General features: G+C 41.6%; 1 long non-coding RNA gene across 1 annotated transcript in view; it reads right to left on the bottom strand.

Moving 5' to 3' along the window:
- LOC141049679 (uncharacterized) overlaps positions 1 to 20,190 on the bottom strand; it is a 59,037-nt gene that overhangs the window by 11,904 nt on the left and 26,943 nt on the right. The window contains exon 2 of the long non-coding RNA XR_012220414.1: positions 9,002 to 9,088. This is a non-coding gene — a long non-coding RNA (uncharacterized lncRNA). The remainder of the gene's footprint in view (positions 1 to 9,001; positions 9,089 to 20,190) is intronic.

Below are 20,190 nucleotides of genomic sequence, written 5' to 3'. Positions count from 1 at the left end.
CTTGATTCTACTTTACTTCATCTACAGGGAAAGTTGGTAAACGCCTGTACACATCAGATGGCTGGATGATACCACCAACTTTCACCTAATGTGTATGGAGACTTTAAAGATAGCCATAGCCAACATTTGATATATTTCATACATTATTCCAAAATCTTTGGAACACATCATTGGCCAATAACCTTGCAAGTAAATAGTAAGTTCTTATTTGCTAAACCTGAAAAAAAGGTTAAATAATCAATTTGGTGTAAGAAACAATCAATCTCCTTATTCCTAAATAAACCAAATAAATTAAGTCTTGCAAAAAATATTTTCAAAATGTTCCTGATCTTTTACTTTTATTTTCCCTCTTTCCAGGAGAGAAAAGAAATCCCTTTTGTACTCCCACACAAGTGTCCTCTGGATGCATAGATTGACTAATATAAGCTCATTTGCACACATTTGCGTTTCATACACCCACGCCCCGGCAGTTGATTGATAGCGGTATCACTATACCATATGGTGACTGTTTTCATTGGCTGAGTCCTCTCTTTACAAACTCCGTTTCCATCCTGCGTTCCTCATTCCAACCATTGTTGCTTTATTCTACCAGCCGTATAAGGTACAGTTCAATGCACCTGTTAAATGGTAACTTAAAATTAATTATGGATCCTGCATTCAAGCTCTGGTTTCACCATTAAGTCTTTTAAGACAATATTATACACTATCCAAAAATATTTTCATGTTTTCCCAAAAGATAGACATGATGAATGGATGATCTACCGTAGTTCATAAGTCTGGGTGTAGTATTTCTTACACCACCTGCATGGTATCCATACATCTAGGGAACTATTTATGACCAAACCACTTATTATCAATTGAGAGATAAGTTGAATATTGACCTGTGTACCATGGTGAGTAATTATTTATGACCAGACTACTTATCATCAGTTGAGAGATAAATTTAATATTGACCAGTGCACCATGGTGAGCAAAGGATAAGGAGGCAACTAGATATGGAGAAGCTATAGGACATGAGTAGCTCAGTTACTAATAAACATACTTTTCCTAGTTTCCTGGCTTGGCGGAAAAAAACGAGTGTGGTGTGAAATTCATCTTCATGTTTTCTTCTATCACAATGTCATTATGGACTGATTCAATAATATTGTTGGTTTGTTCCCATACATGACAGTGTACTATGCAAGTGATGACATCATACTTTTGCTAATATAAGTAAAATGCAATCCCTAGACCTGAATATAACTGTTTTTATATGTTTAGAAGAGGGGTCTCCAACCTGTGGCTTGGGAGCCACACATGGCTCATGGATCCATAATGTGTGGCTCGCAGCTGTCTCTCGACTTGGTGCATTTGCACCAGGTTTAGCAAACAGCTACTATGAGCAGGTCTCCAGTTGGTGACTTTTGTGAGTAGCCGTGCACAGAATAGCAAATATGGATGCTCATATACTGGCGAGGAGGAGGGATAATTATGGTAAGCTGGAGATAAGATATTAAGATAGGGGACAAAAAACCTGGGTTTCTGTGGGGAAGCTTTGGCTGTTTTATAACAGTAACGGGGAGCTCTCAATATCACTAGAGTGATGGGGGCTCTAGATGTAGCTTACTACCATATCAAAGAGCTGAATGTGGCTCTCATGGTCAGAAAGGTTGAGGACCACTGGTTTAGACGATCTTAAGAACGACCCCATGTATACTCTCTAAGAGCATGTAGAAGTCACAGAGATAGAACCCTGCACATTGGCAGATCCAGCCTATCCATGACATTATTGAAGTGTCACAGCTAATCTAAAAAAGATCACAGGCTATGTGATGACTCTTTAACTTTAATGATGACATCATGATCTCACTCTGTGATGACATAGTTGGCAATATTACATCACACATGCAAGACATATAAAACACATATTGCTAATTTTACATGCCTTGGTGATCTTTATTAGACTTAGGCTAGGTTCACATTTGCGTAGGGCAGAGTTGCGGAGGGCTGCACAGTACTTCTGATAAGCCCTGCCCACTTCCGCACCTCTTCCATTCAGCTCCGCCTATGTCTGCATGCGTCCTTCCTACCTATCTTTAACATTGGGTATGCAGGCCATGCGAATGTATGCGGATGCCTCCGCATGTGTCGTTTTGACGCTGCACCGAGCTGCGCCGAACGCAACATGTTGCATTTTGTTGCGGTTGGCGCAGTGTCAAAACAACAGATGCGGTGGCATCCACATACATTCACATGGCCTACGTACCCAATGTTAAAGATAGGGTATGCAGGAAGTATGCAGACGTAGGCGGAGCTGAATGGAAGAGGTGCGGCAGTGGGTGGGACTTAACAGAGGAACTACGCAGCCCTCTGCAGCTCTGCCCTATGCAAATGTGAACCTAGCCTTAAGCTAAACAAGCTATCTCTTCAAAGTTTCACATGCACAGGACTATTTGGCATTCTTGCTTTCTCTATGAGGGAGATGCTGCCAGACTCAGCTTATCTTCCCCTCCAATAAGTGGATAAGTGTGACTGAATTCCAGTCTCTCAATCTTTAGGTCTTCCTTGGAGGAGGACCCATACACATTAGGTGGCTTGGCAGTTCCACTGAAATCATTGGTTTGGCCAATATTTATTTAGGTGTATTGGGGTCTTTAAAGGCAACTTAAGTTCTTATACCCTTTTAGGGCATCTGGGCAGCATTGGCTCAACGAGATAGGATCTCAGTAAGAACAGCTTTTGCCCTGGTAGAAATACCCGTCCTGTATTACATGCTATGTCCAATCTACTGAAGTATGGGCATCTTTAAATGTGTCACAACTTTATAATTTTTGGGATATCTAATATTAAATCCGCCAGCCTCATATAACTTCTATGGATCTTAACAACATTATAAGCATAAAGGCACAGTGCCTATTTACTACCTTTCATTTTAGCATTGACCTTCAAGAAAAGTCTCACCAAAATTAGCAGAATTCAAGAATCCTGGAAGGTTTTTGCAAAGGCACCTTTTAAAAAATGACCAGAGAACCGACATATGAGTAGTAATAAATCCCAAAACACCTGAAAAAAAAATAATTCCCTAGAATCAATACTCCAGGTGAAGCATATCAAAAAAAATACAAATCACACATGAAGACACAATATAGGTCCATGTAATGGTATGGGTGATGTATCACAGATCAGCACTGCGTAAATCTGAAATACAGTCATGTATGTTTGGTCATGGGGTAAACTGAGTTAAATTTTAAATTATTAATTAAAAGAACCAAAAAAGCAAAAAAGTTTAAAAAAAAGTTGGCAAATAAATGTAAATTGTATCTGATACAGTACAGTTGCACAAGAAGACAAATTGCCTCCCTTACCGAAATCAACCATAAATGTACAAGTGGTAGTTGTAATGAATCAACCGTTCACGTGCAAAAGTAGCACAATATAATTGATTATTCAGTGTAAAAGGCAAGAGAGAAAACTACCCCATGTGGTGATGACAGATGTGCGAGCCACAAATCATAATCCTGGAAAATGCCCTGAACATACTTGATTACTGATATTAAGTTTTAAAAGGTGTTGACTGCTCAACCCAACATATGCTGAACCTTCCTCCATCCAGGATGCCATTAATCATCTGCGCCTTTTTATTAATGTCCAGATTTGCTTCACAATCTCTGATAATGTATTAACCAGGAACTGGGGGAGTTTCAAAGTGACCTGAACTATATTTTTTGCCCCTCAGTAATTGTTGTAATTAGCTGCAGCAAATGTCGCTATAAACAGACTTGCACATGTACATAATAATAATGTAATAAGGCAGTGCTGCATGCCAAAAGATGCAAGAATCATCTGACTCCAATTGCTGATTGTTTCCCGAGAGCAAAGTTTTGCTCTAACATGTATTGTCCGTGCATTATGTATTAGTGAAAGGATCTAGTCTGAGGAGTCTGACATTCATTCTAAGACTTCAGACTAATTATAATAAAGTAGATGTGGCTTACTTCCAGTCACGATTCCTCTTTGAGTGACTATTTAGATGCCCTATGGAATCTGGGTCATGCAGAGCTGTTAATGTTTTGATTGACAGCTAGGTCATCCAGTCTTGTGATGGGCGTGCTGAGCTGTCGGTACCTTGATTGACAACTTGACCTGTCCAATCTGTGATTGGGAGGTGCTGGGCTTTCTCCAGGTAGTCTCTGTTCTGGAGATTGCCCAGCTACTTAACTGAGCTGTTTGCTTCTGATCCCTGCCAGATGTAGTTTGTGCTTCCAGGTGAGTGTTTGCCTAATTCTGTTGTTCTGATTTCTGATCTTCCGCTGCCTGACCTTTTGGACCTCACTATCCCTTTGCCTTGTCCTTTTGCTTTGATCCACTATCTCCTGGTATTTTGACCAGGGATCGTCATCTGACTTAAGCCTCTGTCTTTCCCATTCGTTTTATATGTGTTCTCTTGGTGCTGACCCCAAAATGTCTGACTTCTCTGCCTCATGGTCTGTGCTTGAGTAGTGACTAGCATTACACTTCCATTCTGGAAGGTAGGTAGCACATACCAAAATCTACAAAAGAAAACATCTAGTTGCATTAACATATTATCGCAACTGCCCGTGATTAAAGCTACTTTTTAGAACTCGATTTTTGTCTATGTCAGGCCTGAAATTATATTTGCACCACGAACTAAATAACTAAAGTGATCATGGTTGATGGCTTCAGAATAAGCTTTCTTATGTGAATATTAGGAATAATTCTTTTAATGGCCATTTTATGGCTTGTATTCTGCATTTTCACCAATTTTCCCTTCTTTAGGGCTCTATCTCTATTTTATAGCCATCTCAGACTAGCTGCTATGATGTTTCCTATACACAGCACACACAGACATAAATAATTCCTGCTTTCCTGCTCTATACAGCACATGTTCAAAAGCAACAGCATATAGGACATTATACTGCTTTGCACTGAGCAGTGTAGCTGTGAGTCCTGTTCTGGGGTGAGATAAAGACCTACTAGATAACAGCATCCCTTTTCTGTGTCTGCATTACTGTGTCACTCTGCTCCTTTTTCTCCCTTTTCAACAGAGTTTAAATGGTATCTGTAACCAGGTTTCCTGTCCCTATATAGCACTATTTCATAAGCACCAGCAACATGGAGGACATAATACAGCAGTACTACGCAGTGTAACTGGGTGTCCTGTTCTGGCGTGAGATAAAAACCTACTAAAAAACAACAGCCCTGTTCAGCGTCTGCCTCTCTGCCTCTCTGTATCACTCTGCCCCTTCATCTCCCTTCCCCATAGAGCTTAATAGGTAACTGTAACATGGTCTCTAGTCTCTATACAGTACCATTTCAGAAGCAGCAGCAACATAGAGGACATTATACAGCAGTACTGAGTGGTGTAGCTGTGAATCCAACACTGTGATGTAATAAATTGGCCTTCCTCCCTATCTCTATAGGCTTCAATTAACAGCTTTAATCTGACTCCTCAGTGAACTGGCAATCAGTCTTACTGAGAGCATGACTGAACTTAGCTGTTGTTCACGGTGAATTATGAGGTCAGTAGGCTGGATAAGTAGCAGAAATGGCTCATAAGTGGAGAAAGAAGCATATTTATTTGAGTTATTACAAAGTTTCTTATATCTGATTGTTCTATCGATTTATGCAAAGTACTTATAGTTTTTAAATGCATTTCACAGTGACATGCCCAAAGTTTTGATCGGTGGGATGCTTTTACACCAACTAATACAAGAAACATAGAGGCAGAAGAGCTCAGCTAAGCGCCATGTCCCTTCCTTTCTAATCAACGCTCCTTGGAAAGTTGAGTAAGGAGGATATGAAATGCCTTCTATCAATCTGAACACCTTCATAAATGAATGGGCACTGTATAAGCTCTACTGACAATTTGATTCTAGTAATCAATGAGGGGGTCTCAGCACCCCCCCCCCCCCCGATACCTCTACAAATCAAGCTTTTACTGTATCAGTCCTAGTGGCCTTGCTCTTCAATAATCCAGTACACACAGGCAATTTAAGAACCATACGGGCCCATCTTACTTCACAAGTGTCCCTTGCAGATATCCTCAACCCTCCCTAAGACTCTCTATTCCTTTGAAGACCACGTTAACCCCTTGGTAGCATTTTTTGTTAAACCTTTTCAGTTACTTAGTGCATTGATTCCTTTTTATGTTATTCGTGTAATGCTTGGTGCTAGTATTTTGCTTTTTGCCACTTGGGATCCTTTTCTCCTTGTTTCAGTGCTTTCTAATGTTACTCAAATGGATTCCTTGTGTTTCTCCATCTCACTTCTCTCTCTGAGCACTTTCTTTTCATATATTACAATTCCTGCTGGGGCTTTACAATAACTGCAAAATGGAACTAATGACTCCTGTAGTACCGTATGTCTGTGCCTATTGATTGTTACGGTGAAGCGGAGTGCCCCATGACTTTGGTGATTCTTGGTAAAAAAAAGGGTTAATTTCAATGTGTAGCAAAACCTTATGTGGGATGTTGGAATCCATAGGTTCAGAGATGTGGGATCAAAGATGTAGGATCAGAGACGTTAACATTGTAGGATGAAGCTACGCAGAAGACCACATCTACAGGACATGAACTAGTTTTACCCTAAATTTCAATGAGGGTGTTCTTTATGGATAAGGCATTGTACTGTGAGGACTGGCATAACGAAAACTCCGGACAGTATGATATGGTTAACTCTTTACTGAAATTGCAAAAAAAAAAAATACAAATGACAAGCTCGTAATCAGGGCTTTTTAGAAAACAGTCCAAAATATCAATGTTATCAAAAAAAAGTAATAGGTGAATGGAATTGGTGGAAACTTATTAGAATGGAATTACTTAAATGGAACCTGTCACTCTGTTCATGTTGCCCAAACCACGGACAACATGAATCAGAGCCTGCCTGCATGGCTTCAGCCAGGTGTGTTTACCGGGACCATGAGGAGAGACGAGACTAGTCCGGCACTGCCTCCTGCCTGCTTCTCCACGCACCACTCCAGGTGATTGACAGCTCTCACTCCTATGTGCGCATATAGGAGAGACCTGTCAATCAACTGAAACAGGGCAGGGAGAGCTCAGCCAGGGACGGTGCCGGACTAATTAGGTCTCTCTCTATGGTCCTTGGCCTACTTTTCAAACTATGTTTTCTCTGCAACGTTTCAGAGAAAAATATACCTGGCTGCTATCGTGTTGTCAGGCTCTGATTCATGCTGCCCCTTTTTTAGAAACACAATTAAAAAATCCCAGAAAAAGGAGTTAAAACTAGGTGATAAAAATAATAAAAGGTATACTCCAATAAAACTTGTAAGCAAAAAAGAAAGAATAAGGAGCATCTACTACCATATGCAAATAATATTTTATTGAATATATTCATAAGTTATAAAAAGATTTTTATTCATTATTATTTATATAAAAATTATTTTAATTAAAAAATATGAAAGAAAAAAGACATAAGGTCCGACACAGTTACTATAATTACAGATCAGGGAGACAACCTTACAATATCTTCACATATACCAATGGTACCAGACATATAGAGTCATTTATGCCACTTTAGATAAACATATATATATATAGCATATGCCAAACTAGCCCATGGGGGGCTGTGAGGAAGCCCAAGCGAAACGCGCGTTGGGGCTGCTTGGTGTAACCGGTTACACAGATTTTTTTCGGGTGAGACCTTTTATACTATTTAGATTGTTCAAATAGATTTTGTGTGGATGCTAGTTTGGCATATGCTATATGCATATATATGTATCTCTAAAGTGGCATAAATGACTCTATATGTCTGGTACCATTGGTATATGTGAAGATATTGTAAGGTTGTCTCCCTGATCTGTAATTATAGTAACTGTGTCGGACCTTATGTCTTGTGTCCTTCACATTTTTTAATTAACATTTTTTTTTATATAAATAATAATGAATAAAAATCTTTTTATAACTTATGAATATATTCAATAAAATATTATTTGCATATGGTAGTAGATGCTCCTTATTCTTTCTTTTTTGTTTACCCTTTTTTTAGAAAGCATGAATGAGTGACAGGTTCCCTTTAAAAGGGTTGTCTACTACTTATTAATGACCTATATTTAGGGTGCAGTCAGACAGCCGTATAATTCGGACCGGGGGTGGAACCCAGTGCAGAGCCTGGATGGTAGCTCTACCTGCACGAGCATGACAGCTGCATAACACTGTCATCCTTCGGTCGGAGAGCTGCCAGCCAGTCGGTGGCCTGCTTTCCAATCTTGGTCCAATTTATACAGCTGTCTGACTATGCCCTTAGAAGAACGCCACTGATCAGCTGTTTGCAGTTCCAGAGGCGTCTGGATGTAAGCAGTGTGAAGAGCTAGTTCCATATGCTGCGTAGTGCCTCCAAACTCTTGCTCATATGTAGACATCAGTCTCTGGACTAGATATCAGTATTCAGTCCAGATCTTCTGGTGTTATCAAAAACATCAGTGGCTTGTGTGGCCACGTGAGTCCTAGTGAGAGCCGGAATATCCGGACCAAAGACCAATTCAAAAGGTCAGGTAAGAACTGGGTTTAGAACAAGCATAATCCTCTAATTTTTTTAACCCCTTCCCGTCACTTTATATATTATGATTTGGCTGCCGGAGAGACATGAGAGCATAAGAAATATCTTTTCAGAACTGATTTGTTTCAGATCTAATTTTTTCCCAGACTGAGCAAATCTGCCCGAAAAGGAATTTTGGCAGACTAATTGAACTCTAATCTTAACCACAAGTTGTGACTTTATCCAAGGGCCGTTATATACATTATGTATTTTCTATACCATAGATCAAAAATGTTTTTCAACTTTCCATTCCATTCTTTTATTACATCTGTTATATACCGTTGGCATTAATTCCATCTCAAATCCATCTGACAATAAGAAGCGTCAATTTCCCATAAAGTTGTGTGTTCTTTACAGTCAGACACTGTATGTGAACTCTGAATTTCCACCTACTACATATGAGATTTGCAGATCGCCCTGAGGGACAAATAGATGCTATAAATCTTACCTTTTCTACCATTTACTACTCTTCCTGCAGAGAAATGTCAGTTTCTGTACCAAAACCCCAACACCAATAAAAGTGCACCGAGCCGAGCTGCAGAAAAAAAAGTAGATAGATTTAGAACATCTGCAGATGTTTTTAAATCATTTATTAAAACCTTCACAACAAATGTAACATTCCATGAAACTCACACCATATTTCACTGTTCACATAGTGAGTCTTACTAGCTCTGATTTTTAGTGGAATATTGGAGGTGAGCCAGGGGGCAATGACTTTGAGGCATTTACAGGCTCCCAAATTAGATTTCCCCTGATACAGTCGCTGTCTGTGCCACTGCTGATAGATGTCCGCACAAGAAGTGACTTGGCAGAACGCAAAACTCCACTCATTCAAGAGTCTGCCTCGCCACTTGGGTCTTAAAAATGTAAAGAATCTTTAGACTAGCTGGCATGACAATGACAGGGGAAGCATTGGTCTTTTTCCTTTTGTCACGCAGAAATCAGCCATACGAGTTATTAACAATATGATGAAATAGTTTCAGCAATCACGTTGCACAGCTCCCGGTTGTTATTCATGGCGGGTGCTTTCGCGATAGTGGGTAACAAACGAATTTTGGAAGCTCTGTGCTTGTTGACGGCAGCTCCATGTTGCCACAGGAATTATCTGCTCTAACAACCTTACAACAGCGAGCTCCCTCTGTGCTGAAATGCATTGTGCACAAGATAGTCGCAGAGTTTTTTGCGTCTGAAGAGAGCAGGGAAGTATTTTTGTTAGAGTGATAAAAGAAATAATTCAACGAGAATGGTCTATCAAGTGAGGAAACAAGGAAAGGCAAACAAAAAAAAAAACTTAAGAAGTTACTCAAGACTATTGACTAAGAGATGTACTCGATTCCCCACCTGGAAATTCAGCTGCGGTTAACCCCAATGTCACTTCTTCACTCAAGGTACAGTCCCAAGGATGGAGGAAGCTGGATGGGGTCCTCATTAGGGTTGAGCGAGAAGTGTAGTATTCGGACTCGCTGTACTCGTCACGAGTACCTCCTAATACTCGGGTACTCGTAATGAGTAGCGAGTCCAATGTAAGTCTATGGGAAATGTGATTAATGGGCTGTGTGTGTGCTGGGTTGGGCGGGGACTGTGCAAAGACTGTGCCAGGCTGTGCGGGACTGTGCTGGCCTGTGTGAAGACTGTGTCGGGCTGTGCAGGACTGTGCTGGCCTGTGCGGGGACTGTGCCAGGCTGTGCGGGACTGTGCTGGCCTTTGTGAAGACTGTGCCGGGCTGTACGGGACTGTGCTGGCCTGTGCAGACTGTGCCGTGCTGTGTGGGACTGTGCTGGGCTTTGCAGGTACTGTACGGGGACTATGCTGGGCTGTGTGGGATTGTGCTGGGCTGTGCGAGACTGTGCCGGGCTGTGCGGGACTGTGTTGGACTTTGCAGGTACTGTGCGGGGACTGTGGCGGGCTGTGTGGGACTGTGCTGGGCTGTGCGGGACTGTGCTGGGCTGTGCGGGACTGTGCTGGGCTGTGCGGGGACTGTGCTGGGACTGTGCTGGGCTGTGCGGGGACTGTGCGGGGACTGTGCTGGGCTGTGTGGAGACTGTGCGGGCTGTGCCGAATATTGCGAGGCGAGTAGTGAAATACTCGCCAGGATTTGGAGTACCGCAAGTACCGCATTACTTGCCGAGTACCGAATCCTAACGAGTATACTCGCTCATCCCTAGTCCTCATTATATAACACTGTTTTAGATTCTTCTTCCCGATAATGTACATAAGTCTACTCCTACAGATATGCCTGTCCTTACATTTCCTCTTGGATCAGGATGAGCTCCGCAAGATGACTAACTTATACAAAAATATGATTTTTTGATACTTCGTTGGGAGATGATTATGATTTATGAATCTAGTTTTTGGCGACCTGGTGGTTGTGATGTACATCGCTGCCTGTTCAGAATTTTTCTGGCATGTCACGAAAAGTGAAATGTGATCTGCATATTAGAATCTACTAATATATAATATTTCTAATATCAGAGTAGTTCCATTCAGAAATTAGACAGTCATGTCCACAGAGCAGCATGGTAGCTAGCCGAGGTGTAGTGGAGAAGTTTTCTTTACCGAAAGATCACTATAAAAGAAAAACAAGATGAGGAAGGAAGGCTTGATGAAAGGACAGGAAGGAAGGGGGTAAAGGAAGAAAGGGGAAAGGAAGGTTAGGGGAAATGAAGGGAGAAAGGAAGGGGGAAAGAAACAAAGGAATGGGGAAAGGAAGGTAGGAAGAATAGAGGGGACTGGAAAGGGGGAAAAGTAGGAAAAAATGAAAGTAAGGGTGACAGGAAGAAAGGAAGAGGGAAGGGAACAAAGGAATGGGGAAAGAAATGTGGGGGAAGAAAGGTAGAAGAAAGGAGTAGGGACAGGAAAGTAGGGGGAAAAGGAAGGAAGAAAGGAATGGGGAAAGAAAGGTAGGGGAAAGGAGGGGGACAGGAAAGGGGAAAGGTAGTAAAAAATGAAAGGAAGGGGAAAAGGAAAGACATTTTTGCACACATCAGAAGGGTCAGAGAAAAGACACCGTTCGGTGTAAAGAAATGACTGTACTGTGGTATGGCAGAGTCCCAGCAGAATAGTTAGGCTGAGTTTGTCATACAGTCCCAGGCAGATCTGACCAGGAAAAGAGTCCCAGTGAAGTAGTAGAGCTGAGTTTATCACTAGATCTCATGGATATCTGACCAGCAGAAAAGCAGAGTCACAAAATAAAAGACAGACCTTGTTTTGTCACAAGGTCCTAAGTAGCAGCATGGACACTAACTACCCCTGAATACTCTGGTAGCATTCTGTCACCTGAGTCGGCCTATAAGGAGAAGAGCAGGTAGAGCCATCTGCAGCAGGAGGAAGACAGAGAGCCTGACGTTAAGTACAGGAGACGTGCATAACACATAAATAAAAAAGCTGGCAATTCTCCTCAACCTTAAGATTGTAAACCCAGATCCTAAAAGATGTTGGCCGATTTCATATTAATGCACCGATGACATCCGTCCATTGGAAGACATTAGGTTATTCATTCTATTGGGCTTTTTTAGAACAAGAATGGTATTGTGATTGGTACCTGAGGTCATCAAGCTACTGTAGCTAGCCCAGGTGAACTCAATTTTAGACATTTTTTTGCCTTCATTGCATAGACATCAGAAGGGTGAAGGATGAAATAATCCATTTTTGTTATAGATCATGGTCAACTTAACACTGATGTGTGCATACGGCTTCTGTCAGATATTAGTGTATACAAGAACCATGATCCTAACATGCTTAGCAGTAAACAACAAAAATAATTGACACAAAACACATCCAAGAAGCCGTCTGTGGCTTATCCCTAAAACTCAGAGCAGAATTCCCTTCCGTCTCATTCGCAAATCTCTCAGTAGGGACTTTCTACATTAATGCATCTTTCCGTAAAAAAAAAAATAACAAAAATGCTGTATTTTTCCTATCTATTTATTATGATTATGCCACTAACATAGTTGAAAGAAACATTGACGAATTCCATTATCTAATTACATAAAACTTTGTGAGTTCCCATGGAACTAATTTTGAAATGATGAAAAGCAGACAGCTTAGAAACAAATTTCCTGTGTGCTGGAGATAAGGTTCCACTTTTAATGCATTCTCAATTTATTAGATCTAGCAAAACGAGAGGTCTCAATTAATAAACATGATTAGATGTTTACTCCATTCATCTAGAACACATACTGTACAAATTGTAGTTATTCCCTGTTTGCTTTTATTAAGTATTCAGCAAATCTAAAAAGTATCTGCAAAAAAAAAATAATAGGGACAAAGCTAATAAACACCTGCTATATTTGATATGACACAAAAAAAATTGTTGTTTTCTATCTGAAAAATCAGTATGGCATTATCCCAGGCGATCGATTGTTATTAGCAAGTAAATCTACAGTCAGCCATACATTTTTCCCTGCAGCGGCCACTATAGGCAAAAAAAATTCAAATAATACAATAAAAAGTAATTAAAAAAATATGCAAATGGATTACAGTGGGCCTTTACAGCAACATGTTGGTGCATATGCTAGTTAGTGGTGTTAAAATTTAGTACTTGTCAGCACAATATATTTAGCAAACCTCAAATATTGCCCTTTACTTTGGTGGGCAGGACTGTGGCTTAGTGGTTAGCATTGCAGCACTGGAGTCCTGGGTTAAAATCCTACCAAGAACAGCATTTTTAAGAAGTTTGTGGGTTTCTTCCATGTACTCTGGTTTCATTCCACATTCCCAAGACATACTTAGACTGTGAGCCCAATCGGGAACATCGATGTCAGTATATGTCAGTAATGTCAGTAAAGCACTGCGGAATATGTTGGCGCTATAAAAAGAGATTATTTATTATTATTATCAAAAGGGATGCTCATCATCATCACTTTCAGCCAAGACCAGGTCTAGCAATAGGCATACTCACATATGTGATTTGATACATGATTTACAGCCAATAAGTAAAAAACATATAAATACTCTTCTGCTCTTTGTGGGAGGGCAAAGCACTGCTTGTTGTGTCTACATCCTAAAGGACATGTAAAACACAAGCCGCAGAGACACCATCACATGTTTCTCAACGCAAGCAATGACTAGCCAGGTCTTTCCCCGGGAAGGAACAACCACGGGAAGGGCAGTCTCCAATGAAGGGAACCACCTATGCCAAAACATGGTATCCATCCACAAACAGCTGTTTCGGGGTATTGCCCCTTATCAGTGTGGAGTAGGAAACTGGCCAGTAGGAGCAATGCCTAGTAGAAGACTGTGAAAAATGAGGATGAATGAACTCATGGAGATCAACATCCAACACTGCGGAGACACTATCACATGTTTCTCAACGCAGTGATTCTAGAGCAATGCCCCCTTTCCGTGGTTGTTCCTTCCCGAGGAAAGACCAGGCTAGTCATTGCTTGCGTTGAGAAACATGTGATGGTGTCTTCGCGGCTTGTGTTTTACATGTTTTTACATATTTTCCATAAGGGATGGGGGCATTGCTCTAGAATCACTGCGTTGAGAAACATGTGATGGTGTCTCCAAGGTTTAAACAAGGTCAGAAATGGTCATTAAACTGGCTGAACAGGAGCTTAATACCTGAAATCAAGCAAAGCAAGTATAACCTATGACTGGCATAGTACACTAGGAGTTTAAATAGAGTGCAGTGTTGTCCCATTGGCCACAAGTAGGTAATTACTCCTGCTGAACAGCACACACATCTGTACTGACATACTGGGTGGCACCTCAGGTACCAATCACAATACCATTCCTAGCGAGAGCCTGCGCCTCCTGGTCCTGACATCTTGTCAATCACCAGCCGGGCAACACACAGAATGAATATAGTGGCACCTGGTACCAGAAGTAGAAGACACAGGAGTTGTTCCAGGTATGTGACAAAATGGTGTCATGTTAGAGCTTTTGGAAATGTATACTGTATGTATGTGTAGAGACCAGAAAAACCATCACTAATGTATGTCATATGGTAAGTGTGTCCTCTATTCCTTACATGATTACACTTGTGACACCGGTTCCCCATCTTGCCTTGGGAGGAGGCAAATTATTTAATACTATGCTGCCCTCTCCAGTCTTGTTTTGGTATTACAACCTGTAGTACTATGCTGCCCTCTTCTGCCTTAGCTTGGCATTGCACCTTGTTTTTCTGATTAGAAAATAAGTGGCAGTTGGAGGTGGTGCGTGTTGGACTGAAAAGGTCGAGTTACGGGTGGTTTTGGTGGTGAGAGGGTGTAGAAAATTGGAGCTCCTCGATTGGGACAAGCGGGGAGTTCAAATAGCACCCTTTTCGGAGTGCCCCACGTTTACAGCAGGACGTTACTTCTTGGAAAATTAGGCAATGATTGAACTGCTGTATCACTAGCAAAGGTAGATAGTTCAAGTTTTTTAGCCACTGGGCAAAATTCTCTCCCTAAAATCCATATAGCAAGTTCTTTGAATTCCAGGAAGGCGCTATCTGCATGCTGGAGCGCTAACATTTTTAGCTGACTGCGTAGGGTTTCTGTGGCAGCCCCTTCAATAAACTGCTCTTTCAGGACTTCCTGGGGTTCCATGTGTATTATAGCTCTCCAAGCTTCTTTCAAGGATGAAGCATAGTCTCTTAGTGACTCATTAACGTCTTGTTTTTTCCCGAAAAAACGCATTTTTAATTCTGATGCTGAGCGGACCTCAAATATGCTTTCTAACCGCTCCAGGATTTTTTCTACAGTCCTTTTCTGAACTTTGGGCCAGGACTTGATTTCTCTCAAAGCTGCACCTTGGAGTTGGCCACTCAGGAATTCCACTATTTGGTCATTGGTCATGGGGTACAAGCGAAACAAAGCAGTCATTTTTTCTCTAAAGTCTCGTAATGTGTTGGTTTCCCCATTATAATGTGGCATCCAGGGAGCTCCCAAATAATATGGCATGGTGAGAGGCATAAATGCAGTGGAAGCTTTATCAGAAGTTCTGTTGCAAAGAGGCTCATTTTCACTTTTGTCTGCCATTGTGAGTTTCCCTTTTAGAGTAGTGCGCTCTAGTAAACAGTTAGATTACATGCAGGCACAGAAGGTTCATCCTGTTCGTGACGCCATTTTAATTGACGCACCGCCTTGTGGGATGCAGGACCTAGTACCTTGGAGGATGGTTCAGTCATGGTGACTCCGATGGCTCTAACAATCCCTAGGTTAGGTGGCAATTATAAAGAGGAAGATGACGGATATATGAGACTGAGAATTATGTTGATACCCGCAAGATATGAGGCCACAGACGAAAAGAAGCATACACCGGGGGTCTCGTGCAAACTTGAAAGATGAATTTTACTGAAGACTGTAACAATTCTTATATTTTTTCAATATAACAGTCATGGGTAGCAGATAAAATTTTCCTTACACATTGCATCGGTCAAAGCCTTTTCTTGGTCCCAGTCTTGGGAGGATGGCGATAAATTTTCATTTGACTAACTGTGCTGCATGAAGGGGGGGGGGATCAGCCGACCTTAATCGGATTGGAGTATCAGGGAAATCTGCTGCGCAGTTTTGCAGTTCCTTCTATTGTCCGAGCACTCTGTTGCAGTAAACGCAGGGTGCTATTTGAACTCCCCACTTGTCCCAGTCGAGGAGCCCCAATTTTCTACCTTCTCTCACCGCCAAAACCACCCGTAACTCGACCTTTTCAGTCCCACACGCACCACCTCCAACTGCCACTTATTTTCAAATCAGAAAAACAAGTTGCAATGCCAAACTAAGGCAGAAGAGGGCAGCATAGTACTACAAGTTGTAATACCAAAGCAAGACAGGAGAGGGCAGCATAGTATTAAATAATTTGACTCCTCCCAAGGCAAGACGGAAAACCGGTGTTACAAGTGTAATCATGTAAGGGATAGAGGACACACCATATGACATATAACATACATTAGTAATGGTTTTTCTGGTCACTACATATGTAGTTCTTTTCTAGACTGTATTATCTGATCTTTCATTTGTTTATTTTCCTGTTCTAATTTCTCCTTGAATCCTCCTTGTTGTTGATGATGAAGAAGATGGATACTTTATGCCCCAAATAAATCAATTCCTTCTGCCATAATATTTGATTCTGCTGAAAGCTAAAATTGGCAATCTTTCTTTTTTCTTTATTTTTTTATATAGCGCTAACATATTCCGCAGCGCTTTACAGTTTTGCACACATTATCATCACTGTCCCTGATGGGGCTCACAATCTAAATTCCCTATTAGTATGTCTTTAGAATGTGGGAGGAAAACAGAGTACCCAGAGGAAACCCACGCAAACACGGGGAGAACACATAAACTCCTTGCAGATGTTGTCCTTGGTGGGATTCGAACCCAGGACCCCAGGACCACTGAGCCACCGTGCCGCCCAATGGCAACAATATTAAGTGTATCCATGAATCCTGTGCACCTAGTATGTGCCAAAAGACTGCCCTTTTGCAATATGCTGGACAAGTAAGCCTCAGTATATCTTGATTAGCATACTGTATAGTAAAGGAAAGCCTTATATGATTTCCTACACAAGAAGGTACTTTCAATACATTTTTTACAACTCAAGATAATGATCAACATAAGCCACCATATGTCTATACAGTGATATATATTGGAGGCTCTCAAAATATACGGGGAGCCTCCAAGACCCTCAGATTTGTGTATTTCTCAGTTACTCACGTTACAGGGGTGGTCTGAAACTAATATTTACATTAATCCTAAATTTTTGTCTATTTGATCTCATAATCTAATCTCTTTTCTAATATACTTTAATTAAAAAAGTCCTTATCATTCCCTCATTTCTCTCTGTAACTGCTTTATTTATTTATATTTTGCTCCCTCGTGAGTGATTATACTGCGTTTAAGAATCCCAGTGCATGCTGGGATACTCAAACAGGCCTTCATCAGGGGGAAGAGGCTGCAGTCACCGCCACAGCCTCTGCTTCCACCCTGAAATGAAGTGTCATTGATAACATCCATTTCAAGGGCTGGGCTAGACCCTGTTCTACTGAGTATCTATCCAATGTCAATTCAAACGTATGCTCAGTAGGATTTTGCCACAGTCCAATATGCACAGTGACAGTGTGCTCCCTCCCCAGCTCTGATGAGAAGTGATGAGTTGGTAAGAGAGCGCACTGTAAGTGTTTGTTGTAAGGAGAGAACAAGCAAGTGTGGTGCCCCTGAGGATCCAGTCGCCACAGAGGTACTGCACCTCATCCAGAGGTGTGGTATCTCACCCTCATGTAAGGAGGGAGAGCCACCCAGGACTCTAACACCTGCACCCAACACATACTATAGCAGCAGGACATCCTGGATGTACCCTACGGGAGGATGATCTCATCCCTGGCTGGGTAGTAAAGGGGGTTGGGAGGTGAGCGGAGTTGGTACAAAAAATGGGAGGAGCTTAGAGGGTGGCAGTGAGTGAGGAGTGATAGTTAGTCTGTTGGTGACGGGACAGCGGAGGAGAAGGACTGGAATAGGAAAAGCAAGAGCCAGAGAGCTGTGAGGGGAGCCTGAAGGAAACTCCTGGAAGGACAGAAGGAGTCCTTGGGGCATGGGAAGTGTGGAAGCCATCCATGGGACCCGTATCCAGAAGTGGAAGGACCAGGTCACAGTGGCAGAACCGGCCCCTAAGACTAGTGGAGAATAACCAGGCTCAGCGAGCAAGCCAGAGGCTAAGATAACTGTAAGTGCCTCAGCCACAACCACATTAATTCCTTAAAAAGGCAGCCAAATAGGAGCAAGGGGACTAGGAGAGAACATCGCCCAACAGGGTCCGCGACTGCTGGCTTGGGGACACTTTGTGAAGGTGTTGAGCAGGAGAAGTAAAGATCAGCGCAGTAAGATGGCCAGGAAAGGTGAACATTAAGGGGAGTCCTGGAAAGATGCTTCCCAATCTACCTAGGAGTTGGTTGGACCCCTCACCTGGAGGACACCCCACCAAGCAGGCACCTGTGCATGCCAGAATTGTGAGTAAAAACTCTGAAACTGCACCCTGCCGTGTCATCTGTGTCATTTGCGCCTCACCTGCCCTGCACCGCATGCACCACCACCATAGCCACCATCTTGTCCTATAACATCTTTACTACCCTGGGACAAAGCTCTGCCTGTGGAGAGCTATAATATCTCTGCTGCATTACCATCAGTCCCAGAGGATCTGCTTGGCAGCGCGGGTCGCCTCTGACCAGAAACCACAGGTGGTGTCACAACTTCATTTCCCTACAAATTTCCCCATCATTTTCCCCCATCATCATCATCTTTTAATTAGCAACCATTTTTACTGGACGCCCAGGGCCACGGACTGGGTCACTGCTACCATGACATCCCCTTTAAAAATCTGACCGGCCCAGTAGCGAGTAACCTAAGGCCATGTGGGGTGCTCCACAAGTATAGACCAGTGCCACCACCACAAGTGATGTCACTTGCCAGTTCTAGTTCCAGCTTGTCACTTCTCATCAGAGATGGCACTAGAGCACACTTGCACTGTGCACTGAGAAGAATCCTACTGAGCATCTGTCGAAATTGACAACTAATGCATGCTCAGTAGAGCAGGAATTAGCCCAGCTCCTAAAATGGACATCATTAATGAAGCTTTGCTTCAGTTAGGGGGCAGCACATGCAGCAGTGACCCCCCTGATGACTACTTATTTGAGTATCCCAACATGCACAAAGAGTCATCACACAGAAAGTAATAAAAAAACAATAAATATAGCAGTTAGATAATAGCATAGGGAGGGAATGATAGGGACTTTTTAATTAAGGTAGATTAGAAAAAAAACCGATTAGATTATAAAATTACTGTAAATATATAGAGATTTAGGATTAAAATACATTTTAATATCAGACCACCCCTTTAACCCTTCTTAAAATGTATATAAAGTGACAATTGGGCTTTACCATTCCTCTTGGCCTCTTGTGTGCACTTGATAAGACACAGTTCAATCATTGCTGACTGACTGTATAAAAGTTTATAAGGAAACTTCCTATGGAGAAGGGAATGGGAACTCTGTGCATTCATATATTTATAGATAAAATAAAGTAGTGAATAATGAAAGCATCTAAAATAGATGCTCCAGTATTGGTCATGAACAACATGAAATTTACAAATCTAGTCATGTCAGGAAAGCTGAAAGACCATCTTGAAAATTAAAAGTAAAGTGATTTGCTCCCTCCCCTGAGTAACTCACTCATGACGCTTGGTCTCCCGTCAAATAGGTGTCACTATAAAGTCTATGTGGATCAGAAAACTGTAACACATTGCAGTGTATGCTTTAAATTAATTTACATAATAAAGTATGTATAGTTTAGGGAATTGTTTAATTAAAGGGAACAAGTATAGTTTTAATTTTAAGAGCTATTTTATTGCCATGATAACAGACCTGTCATAAGTTGGTAGTAATGAATTAACTATCTCGAAGAACTAGATTCCAAGCATCTTGCATATCGTTTAAGCTCTTTACTTTTTAGTGCTACGGTCTGCTCTTCCTATCATAGTCCATTGACAGTTCCTGCAGTATTTTAAAAAATATGACACGCTAAGTAAAACTCTGTAAATCCAAGAAATCTCCAGTATATTATCTCATGTCACTTACTAGAATATCTTCTTCCTGTTTCAGAGATCTAGTGTCATAAAATTTATGTCAGAGGTAAATTCATATTCTCTGGCGCTGATTCTCCTAAT

Source organism: Dendrobates tinctorius, unplaced genomic scaffold (genome assembly GCF_039654945.1).
Source record: "Dendrobates tinctorius isolate UK_male_01 unplaced genomic scaffold, ASM3965494v1 ptg000147l, whole genome shotgun sequence".
Taxonomy (NCBI): domain Eukaryota; kingdom Metazoa; phylum Chordata; class Amphibia; order Anura; family Dendrobatidae; genus Dendrobates; species Dendrobates tinctorius.
The sequence above is the reverse complement of the archived record's forward strand: the minus strand, read 5'-3'. Positions and strand labels throughout refer to the sequence as shown.